The following is a 10,556-nucleotide window of genomic DNA, read 5'->3' as shown; positions in this document are numbered from 1 at the left end:
TAAGTGCTTCTCTTTGGGGTAGTTTTAATGAGGAAATGAACTGCAGGCAGGGCTCCACCTCATTTGAGTTTCTTTTCCTGCTATTGAAAATGTGTTGCACCCATATAACGTTTGTCCCAATTTGTAGCTTTTAAATGCTGAACGGGTAAGGCTAAATTTGGCCACTATTTTGCATCCTCCTCTTTACCCGCTTTTTCATATCCTTGCCCTCTGGACTGCAAACCGGCTGATGTCTACTCTAACTTTAGCATCTTTCTTTTCAACCAAAGCAGAAAGTGCTATCAAGTTGGGGTAAATGTTTGCTGACTGACTCCCCTGTGTCCACCTGGTTTTAATTCAGTTCTGTTTCATTTGAAGGAGACCCTCCAGATGACTACAAAGGGAAGCATTTGTGATTCTATGTAGGAATAAGTGCTTCTCTTTGGGGCAGTCTTGTTGGTGTTTTATCATCATGGGTGTTTTATCATCATGCTGCCATCGCTGCTGCAGCATAACCATTGTAAACACTTGAGGGTGCTGTTTTACCCCAAGTTTTGGTCTGGCACTTTGTTTTTTTGCTTAGTCTGATCCAATCCTTTCTAAAAAAGGACTCTAGTCTTTTCTACATTCAGAAACTATGAAGAGAGTCACATCTGCATAACGTGCTTCAAATGTGTGAAAAGTCCACCCATGCTCCTGAACGATGAGGCGTTCCAAAGATATTAACGCAGCAAACAAAGCTTAACAGCCTTTCAAAAGTACCCAAGTGCCAACTAGCACAGGAAAGCCAAAGAGGCAAGAACACGCTTATAATGGGTGCTGTAACCCAAACTGCTCAGATCAGCCCATCCTTGCAACAGGCAGCATGCTCCTGGTGTATCTGACTGCAAATGACCTCCTCTGATGCTACAGAATTTACATTTTCAAAATGGACAAGATTTTCAACTACTACAGCTGTCACCATCGGTACCCTCACAATGGCACTGACTTGTCTGTTGTATTTGGTAAGTGCTATTTGTTGGGGTAGTTTCAAGTGACCAGTGCTTCAGGAGACAATGACCACAATGAGTTCTACATGCGTTGGTCATTTAATCACGGTATTCCACACATTAAGATTACTTCAAATGGCAGCATTGATTGGTCCTATGTTCATAAGTGCTTCTCTTTGGGGTAGTTTTAATGAGGAAATGAACTGCAGGCAGGGCTCCACCTCATTTGAGTTTCTTTTCCTGCTATTGAAAATGTGTTGCACCCATATAACGTTCGTCCCAACATGTAGCTTTTAAATGTTGAACAGGTAAGGCTAAATTTGGCCACTATTTTGAATCTTCATCTTCACCGCTTTTTCAAATTCCTTGCCCTCAGGACTGCAAACCGGCTGATGTCTACTCTAACTTTAGCATCTTTCTTTTCAACCAAAGCAGAAAGTGCTATCAAGTTGGGGTAAATGTTTGCTGACTGACTCCCCTGTGTCCACCTGGTTTTAATTCAGTTCTGTTTCATTTGAAGGAGACCCTCCAGATAACTACAAAGGGAAGCATTTGTGATTCTATGTAGGAATAAGTGCTTCTCTTTGGGGCAGTCTTGTTGGTGTTTTATCATCATGGGTGTTTTATCATCATGCTGCCATCGCTGCTGCAGCATAACCATTGTAAACACTTGAGGGTGCTGTTTTACCCCAAGTTTTGGTCTGGCACTTTGTTTTTTTGCTTAGTCTGATCCAGTCCTTTCTAAAAAAGGACTCTAGTCTTTTCTACATTCAGAAACTATGAAGAGAGTCACATCTGCATAACGTGCTTCAAATGTGTGAAAAGTCCACCCATGCTCCTCAACGATGAGGCGTTCCAAAGATATTAACGCAGCAAACAAAGCATAACAGCCTTTCAAAAGTACCCAAGTGCCAGCTAGCACAGGAAAGCCAAAGAGGCAAGAACACGCTTATAATGGGTGCTGTAACCCAAACTGCTCAGATCAGCCCATCCTTGCAACAGGCAGCATGCTCCTGGTGTATCTGACTGCAAATGACCTCCTCTGATGCTACAGAATTTACATTTTCAAAATGGACAAGATTTTCAACTACTACAGCTGTCACCATCGGTACCCTCACAATGGCACTGACTTGTCTGTTGTATTTGGTAAGTGCTATTTGTTGGGGTAGTTTCAAGTGACCAGTGCTTCAGGAGACAATGGCCACAATGAGTTCTACATGCGTTGGTCATTTAATCACGGTATTCCACACATTAAGATTACTTCAAATGGCAGCATTGATTGGTCCTTTGTTCATAAGTGCTTCTCTTTGGGGTAGTTTTAATGAGGAAATGAACTGCAGGCAGGGCTCCACCTCATTTGAGTTTATTTTCCTGCTATTGAAAATGTGTTGCACCCATATAACGTTCGTCCCAATTTGTAGCTTTTAAATGCTGAACGGGTAAGGCTAAATTTGGCCACTATTTTGCATCCTCCTCTTTACCCGCTTTTTCATATCCTTGCCCTCTGGACTGCAAACCGGCTGATGTCTACTCTAACTTTAGCATCTTTCTTTTCAACCAAAGCAGAAAGTGCTATCAAGTTGGGGTAAATGTTTGCTGACTGACTCCCCTGTGTCCACCTGGTTTTAATTCAGTTCTGTTTCATTTGAAGGAGACCCTCCAGATAACTACAAAGGGAAGCATTTGTGATTCTATGTAGGAATAAGTGCTTCTCTTTGGGGCAGTCTTGTTGGTGTTTTATCATCATGGGTGTTTTATCATCATGCTGCCATCGCTGCTGCAGCATAACCATTGTAAACACTTGAGGGTGCTGTTTTACCCCAAGTTTTGGTCTGGCACTTTGTTTTTTTGCTTAGTCTGATCCAATCCTTTCTAAAAAAGGACTCTAGTCTTTTCTACATTCAGAAACTATGAAGAGAGTCACATCTGCATAACGTGCTTCAAATGTGTGAAAAGTCCACCCATGCTCCTGAACGATGAGGCGTTCCAAAGATATTAACGCAGCAAACAAAGCTTAACAGCCTTTCAAAAGTACCCAAGTGCCAACTAGCACAGGAAAGCCAAAGAGGCAAGAACACGCTTATAATGGGTGCTGTAACCCAAACTGCTCAGATCAGCCCATCCTTGCAACAGGCAGCATGCTCCTGGTGTATCTGACTGCAAATGACCTCCTCTGATGCTACAGAATTTACATTTTCAAAATGGACAAGATTTTCAACTACTACAGCTGTCACCATCGGTACCCTCACAATGGCACTGACTTGTCTGTTGTATTTGGTAAGTGCTATTTGTTGGGGTAGTTTCAAGTGACCAGTGCTTCAGGAGACAATGACCACAATGAGTTCTACATGCGTTGGTCATTTAATCACGGTAATCCACACATTAAGATTACTTCAAATGGCAGCATTGATTGGTCCTATGTTCATAAGTGCTTCTCTTTGGGGTAGTTTTAATGAGGAAATGAACTGCAGGCAGGGCTCCACCTCATTTGAGTTTCTTTTCCTGCTATTGAAAATGTGTTGCACCCATATAACGTTCGTCCCAACATGTAGCTTTTAAATGTTGAACAGGTAAGGCTAAATTTGGCCACTATTTTGAATCTTCATCTTCACCACTTTTTCAAATTCCTTGCCCTCAGGACTGCAAACCGGCTGATGTCTACTCTAACTTTAGCATCTTTCTTTTCAACCAAAGCAGAAAGTGCTATCAAGTTGGGGTAAATGTTTGCTGACTGACTCCCCTGTGTCCACCTGGTTTTAATTCAGTTCTGTTTCATTTGAAGGAGACCCTCCAGATAACTACAAAGGGAAGCATTTGTGATTCTATGTAGGAATAAGTGCTTCTCTTTGGGGCAGTCTTGTTGGTGTTTTATCATCATGGGTGTTTTATCATCATGCTGCCATCGCTGCTGCAGCATAACCATTGTAAACACTTGAGGGTGCTGTTTTACCCCAAGTTTTGGTCTGGCACTTTGTTTTTTTGCTTAGTCTGATCCAGTCCTTTCTAAAAAAGGACTCTAGTCTTTTCTACATTCAGAAACTATGAAGAGAGTCACATCTGCATAACGTGCTTCAAATGTGTGAAAAGTCCACCCATGCTCCTCAACGATGAGGCGTTCCAAAGATATTAACGCAGCAAACAAAGCATAACAGCCTTTCAAAAGTACCCAAGTGCCAGCTAGCACAGGAAAGCCAAAGAGGCAAGAACACGCTTATAATGGGTGCTGTAACCCAAACTGCTCAGATCAGCCCATCCTTGCAACAGGCAGCATGCTCCTGGTGTATCTGACTGCAAATGACCTCCTCTGATGCTACAGAATTTACATTTTCAAAATGGACAAGATTTTCAACTACTACAGCTGTCACCATCGGTACCCTCACAATGGCACTGACTTGTCTGTTGTATTTGGTAAGTGCTATTTGTTGGGGTAGTTTCAAGTGACCAGTGCTTCAGGAGACAATGGCCACAATGAGTTCTACATGCGTTGGTCATTTAATCACGGTATTCCACACATTAAGATTACTTCAAATGGCAGCATTGATTGGTCCTATGTTCATAAGTGCTTCTCTTTGGGGTAGTTTTAATGAGGAAATGAACTGCAGGCAGGGCTCCACCTCATTTGAGTTTCTTTTCCTGCTATTGAAAATGTGTTGCACCCATATAACGTTCGTCCCAATTTGTAGCTTTTAAATGCTGAACGGGTAAGGCTAAATTTGGCCACTATTTTGCATCCTCCTCTTTACCCGCTTTTTCATATCCTTGCCATCCGGACTGCAAACCGGCTGATGTCTACTCAAACGTTAGCATCTTTCTTTTCAACCAAAGCAGAAAGTGCTATCAAGTTGGGGTAAATGTTTGCTGACTGACTCCCCTGTGTCCACCTGGTTTTAATTCAGTTCTGTTTCATTTGAAGGAGACCCTCCAGATAACTACAAAGGGAAGCATTTGTGATTCTATGTAGGAATAAGTGCTTCTCTTTGGGGCAGTCTTGTTGGTGTTTTATCATCATGGGTGTTTTATCATCATGCTGCCATCGCTGCTGCAGCATAACCATTGTAAACACTTGAGGGTGCTGTTTTACCCCAAGTTTTGGTCTGGCACTTTGTTTTTTGCTTAGTCTGATCCAATCCTTTCTAAAAAAGGACTCTAGTCTTTTCTACATTCAGAAACTATGAAGAGAGTCACATCTGCATAACGTGCTTCAAATGTGTGAAAAGTCCACCCATGCTCCTGAACGATGAGGCGTTCCAAAGATATTAACGCAGCAAACAAAGCTTAACAGCCTTTCAAAAGTACCCAAGTGCCAACTAGCACAGGAAAGCCAAAGAGGCAAGAACACGCTTATAATGGGTGCTGTAACCCAAACTGCTCAGATCAGCCCATCCTTGCAACAGGCAGCATGCTCCTGGTGTATCTGACTGCAAATAACCTCCTCTGATGCTACAGAATTTACATTTTCAAAATGGACAAGATTTTCAACTACTACAGCTGTCACCATCGGTACCCTCACAATGGCACTGACTTGTCTGTTGTATTTGGTAAGTGCTATTTGTTGGGGTAGTTTCAAGTGACCAGTGCTTCAGGAGACAATGGCCACAATGAGTTCTACATGCGTTGGTCATTTAATCACGGTATTCCACACATTAAGATTACTTCAAATGGCAGCATTGATTGGTCCTATGTTCATAAGTGCTTCTCTTTGGGGTAGTTTTAATGAGGAAATGAACTGCAGGCAGGGCTCCACCTCATTTGAGTTTCTTTTCCTGCTATTGAAAATGTGTTGCACCCATATAACGTTCGTCCCAATTTGTAGCTTTTAAATGCTGAACGGGTAAGGCTAAATTTGGCCACTATTTTGCATCCTCCTCTTTACCCGCTTTTTCATATCCTTGCCCTCCGGACTGCAAACCGGCTGATGTCTACTCTAACTTTAGCATCTTTCTTTTCAACCAAAGCAGAAAGTGCTATCAAGTTGGGGTAAATGTTTGCTGACTGACTCCCCTGTGTCCACATGGTTTTAATTCAGTTCTGTTTCATTTGAAGGAGACCCTCCAGATGACTACAAAGGGAAGCATTTGTGATTCTATGTAGGAATAAGTGCTTCTCTTTGGGGCAGTCTTGTTGGTGTTTTATCACCATGGGTGTTTTATCATCATGCTGCCATCACTGCTGCAGCATAACCATTGTGAACACTTGAGGGTGCTGTTTTACCCCAAGTTTTGGTCCGGCACTTTGTTTTTTGCTTAGTCTGATCCAATCCTTTCTAAAAAAAGGACTCTAGTCTTTTCTACATTCAGAAACTATGAAGAGAGTCACATCTGCATAACGTGCTTCAAATGTGTGAAAAGTCCACCCATGCTCCTGAACGATGAGGCGTTCCAAAGATATTAACGCAGCAAACAAAGCTTAACAGCCTTTCAAAAGTACCCAAGTGCCAACTAGCACAGGAAAGCCAAAGAGGCAAGAACAAGCTTATAATGGGTGCTGTAACCCAAACTGCTCAGATCAGCCCATCCTTGCAACAGGCAGCATGCTCCTGGTGTATCTGACTGCAAATGACCTCCTCTGATGCTACAGAATTTACATTTTCAAAATGGACAAGATTTTCAACTACTACAGCTGTCACCATCGGTACCCTCACAATGGCACTGACTTGTCTGTTGTATTTGGTAAGTGCTATTTGTTGGGGTAGTTTCAAGTGACCAGTGCTTCAGGAGACAATGGCCACAATGAGTTCTACATGCGTTGGTCATTTAATCACGGTATTCCACACATTAAGATTACTTCAAATGGCAGCATTGATTGGTCCTATGTTCATAAGTGCTTCTCTTTGGGGTAGTTTTAATGAGGAAATGAACTGCAGACAGGGCTCCACCTCATTTGAGTTTCTTTTCCTGCTATTGAAAATGTGTTGCACCCATATAACGTTCGTCCCAATTTGTAGCTTTTAAATGCTGAACGGGTAAGGCTAAATTTGGCCACTATTTTGCATCCTCCTCTTTACCCGCTTTTTCATATCCTTGCCCTCCGGACTGCAAACCGGCTGATGTCTACTCTAACTTTAGCATCTTTCTTTTCAACCAAAGCAGAAAGTGCTATCAAGTTGGGGTAAATGTTTGCTGACTGACTCCCCTGTGTCCACCTGGTTTTAATTCAGTTCTGTTTCATTTGAAGGAGACCCTCCAGATAACTACAAAGGGAAGCATTTGTGATTCTATGTAGGAATAAGTGCTTCTCTTTGGGGCAGTCTTGTTGGTGTTTTATCATCATGGGTGTTTTATCATCATGCTGCCATCGCTGCTGCAGCATAACCATTGCAAACACTTGAGGGTGCTGTTTTACCCCAAGTTTTTGTCTGGCACTTTGTTTTTTTGCTTAGTCTGATCCAGTCCTTTCTAAAAAAGGACTCTAGTCTTTTCTACATTCAGAAACTATGAAGAGAGTCACATCTGCATAACGTGCTTCAAATGTGTGAAAAGTCCACCCATGCTCCTCAACGATGAGGCGTTCCAAAGATATTAACGCAGCAAACAAAGCATAACAGCCTTTCAAAAGTACCCAAGTGCCAGCTAGCACAGGAAAGCCAAAGAGGCAAGAACACGCTTATAATGGGTGCTGTAACCCAAACTGCTCAGATCAGCCCATCCTTGCAACAGGCAGCATGCTCCTGGTGTATCTGACTGCAAATGACCTCCTCTGATGCTACAGAATTTACATTTTCAAAATGGACAAGATTTTCAACTACTACAGCTGTCACCATCGGTACCCTCACAATGGCACTGACTTCTCATTTGTATTTGGTAAGTGCTATTTGTTGGGGTAGTTTCAAGTGACCAGTGCTTCAGGAGACAATGGCCACAATGAGTTCTACATGCGTTGGTCATTTAATCACGGTATTCCACACATTAAGATTACTTCAAATGGCAGCATTGATTGGTCCTATGTTCATAAGTGCTTCTCTTTGGGGTAGTTTTAATGAGGAAATGAACTGCAGGCAGGGCTCCACCTCATTTGAGTTTCTTTTCCTGCTATTGAAAATGTGTTGCACCCATATAACGTTCGTCCCAATTTGTAGCTTTTAAATGCTGAACGGGTAAGGCTAAATTTGGCCACTATTTTGCATCCTCCTCTTTACCCGCTTTTTCATATCCTTGCCATCCGGACTGCAAACCGGCTGATGTCTACTCAAACGTTAGCATCTTTCTTTTCAACCAAAGCAGAAAGTGCTATCAAGTTGGGGTAAATGTTTGCTGACTGACTCCCCTGTGTCCACATGCTTTTAATTCAGTTCTGTTTCATTTGAAGGAGACCCTCCAGATGACTACAAAGGGAAGCATTTGTGATTCTATGTAGGAAGTGCTTCTCTTTGGGGCAGTCTTGTTGGTGTTTTATCATCATGGGTGTTTTATCATCATGCTGCCATCACTGCTGCAGCATAACCATTGTAAACACTTGAGGTTGCTGTTTTACCCCAAGTTTTGGTCTGGCACTTTGTTTTTTGCTTAGTCTGATCCAATCCTTTCTAAAAAAGGACTCTAGTCTTTTCTACATTCAGAAACTATGAAGAGAGTCACATCTGCATAACGTGCTTCAAATGTGTGAAAAGTCCACCCATGCTCCTGAACGATGAGCCGTTCCAAAGATATTAACGCAGCAAACAAAGCTTAACAGCCTTTCAAAAGTACCCAAGTGCCAACTAGCACAGGAAAGCCAAAGAGGCAAGAACACGCTTATAATGGGTGCTGTAACCCAAACTGCTCAGATCAGCCCATCCTTGCAACAGGCAGCATGCTCCTGGTGTATCTGACTGCAAATGACCTCCTCTGATGCTACAGAATTTACATTTTCAAAATGGACAAGATTTTCAACTACTACAGCTGTCACCATCGGTACCCTCACAATGGCACTGACTTGTCTGTTGTATTTGGTAAGTGCTATTTGTTGGGGTAGTTTCAAGTGACCAGTGCTTCAGGAGACAATGACCACAATGAGTTCTACATGCGTTGGTCATTTAATCACGGTATTCCACACATTAAGATTACTTCAAATGGCAGCATTGATTGGTCCTATGTTCATAAGTGCTTCTCCTTGGGGTAGTTTTAATGAGGAAATGAACTGCAGGCAGGTCTCCACCTCATTTGAGTTTCTTTTCCTGCTATTGAAAATGTGTTGCACCCATATAACGTTCGTCCCAACATGTAGCTTTTAAATGTTGAACAGGTAAGGCTAAATTTGGCCACTATTTTGAATCTTCATCTTCACCGCTTTTTCAAATTCCTTGCCCTCAGGACTGCAAACCGGCTGATGTCTACTCTAACTTTAGCATCTTTCTTTTCAACCAAAGCAGAAAGTGCTATCAAGTTGGGGTAAATGTTTGCTGACTGACTCCCCTGTGTCCACCTGGTTTTAATTCAGTTCTGTTTCATTTGAAGGAGACCCTCCAGATGACTACAAAGGGAAGCATTTGTGATTCTATGTAGGAATAAGTGCTTCTCTTTGGGGTAGTTTTAATGAGGAAATGAACTGCAGGCAGGGCTCCACCTCATTTGAGTTTCTTTTCCTGCTATTGAAAATGTGTTGCACCCATATAACGTTCGTCCCAATTTGTAGCTTTTAAATGCTGAACGGGTAAGGCTAAATTTGGCCACTATTTTGCATCCTCCTCTTTACCCGCTTTTTCATATCCTTGCCATCCGGACTGCAAACCGGCTGATGTCTACTCAAACTTTAGCATCTTTCTTTTCAACCAAAGCAGAAAGTTCTCTCAAGTTGGGGTAAATGTTTGCTGACTGACTCCCCTGTGTCCACCTGGTTTTAATTCAGTTCTGTTTCATTTGAAGGAGACCCTCCAGATAACTACAAAGGGAAGCATTTGTGATTCTATGTAGGAATAAGTGCTTCTCTTTGGGGCAGTCTTGTTGGTGTTTTATCATCATGGGTGTTTTATCATCATGCTGCCATCGCTGCTGCAGCATAACCATTGTAAACACTTGAGGGTGCTGTTTTACCCCAAGTTTTGGTCTGGCACTTTGTTTTTTGCTTAGTCTGATCCAATCCTTTCTAAAAAAGGACTCTAGTCTTTTCTACATTCAGAAACTATGAAGAGAGTCACATCTGCATAACGTGCTTCAAATGTGTGAAAAGTCCACCCATTCTCCTGAACGATGAGGCGTTCCAAAGATATTAACGCAGCAAACAAAGCTTAACAGCCTTTCAAAAGTACCCAAGTGCCAACTAGCACAGGAAAGCCAAAGAGGCAAGAACACGCTTATAATGGGTGCTGTAAACCAAACTGCTCAGATCAGCCCATCCTTGCAACAGGCAGCATGCTCCTGGTGTATCTGACTGCAAATAACCTCCTCTGATGCTACAGAATTTACATTTTCAAAATGGACAAGATTTTCAACTACTACAGCTGTCACCATCGGTACCCTCACAATGGCACTGACTTGTCTGTTGTATTTGGTAAGTGCTATTTGTTGGGGTAGTTTCAAGTGACCAGTGCTTCAGGAGACAATGGCCACAATGAGTTCTACATGCGTTGGTCATTTAATCACGGTATTCCACACATTAAGATTACTTCAAATG

Source organism: Garra rufa, unplaced genomic scaffold, assembly GCF_049309525.1.
Source record: "Garra rufa unplaced genomic scaffold, GarRuf1.0 hap1_unplaced_006, whole genome shotgun sequence".
Taxonomy (NCBI): domain Eukaryota; kingdom Metazoa; phylum Chordata; class Actinopteri; order Cypriniformes; family Cyprinidae; genus Garra; species Garra rufa.
The sequence above is the reverse complement of the archived record's forward strand: the minus strand, read 5'-3'. Positions refer to the sequence as shown.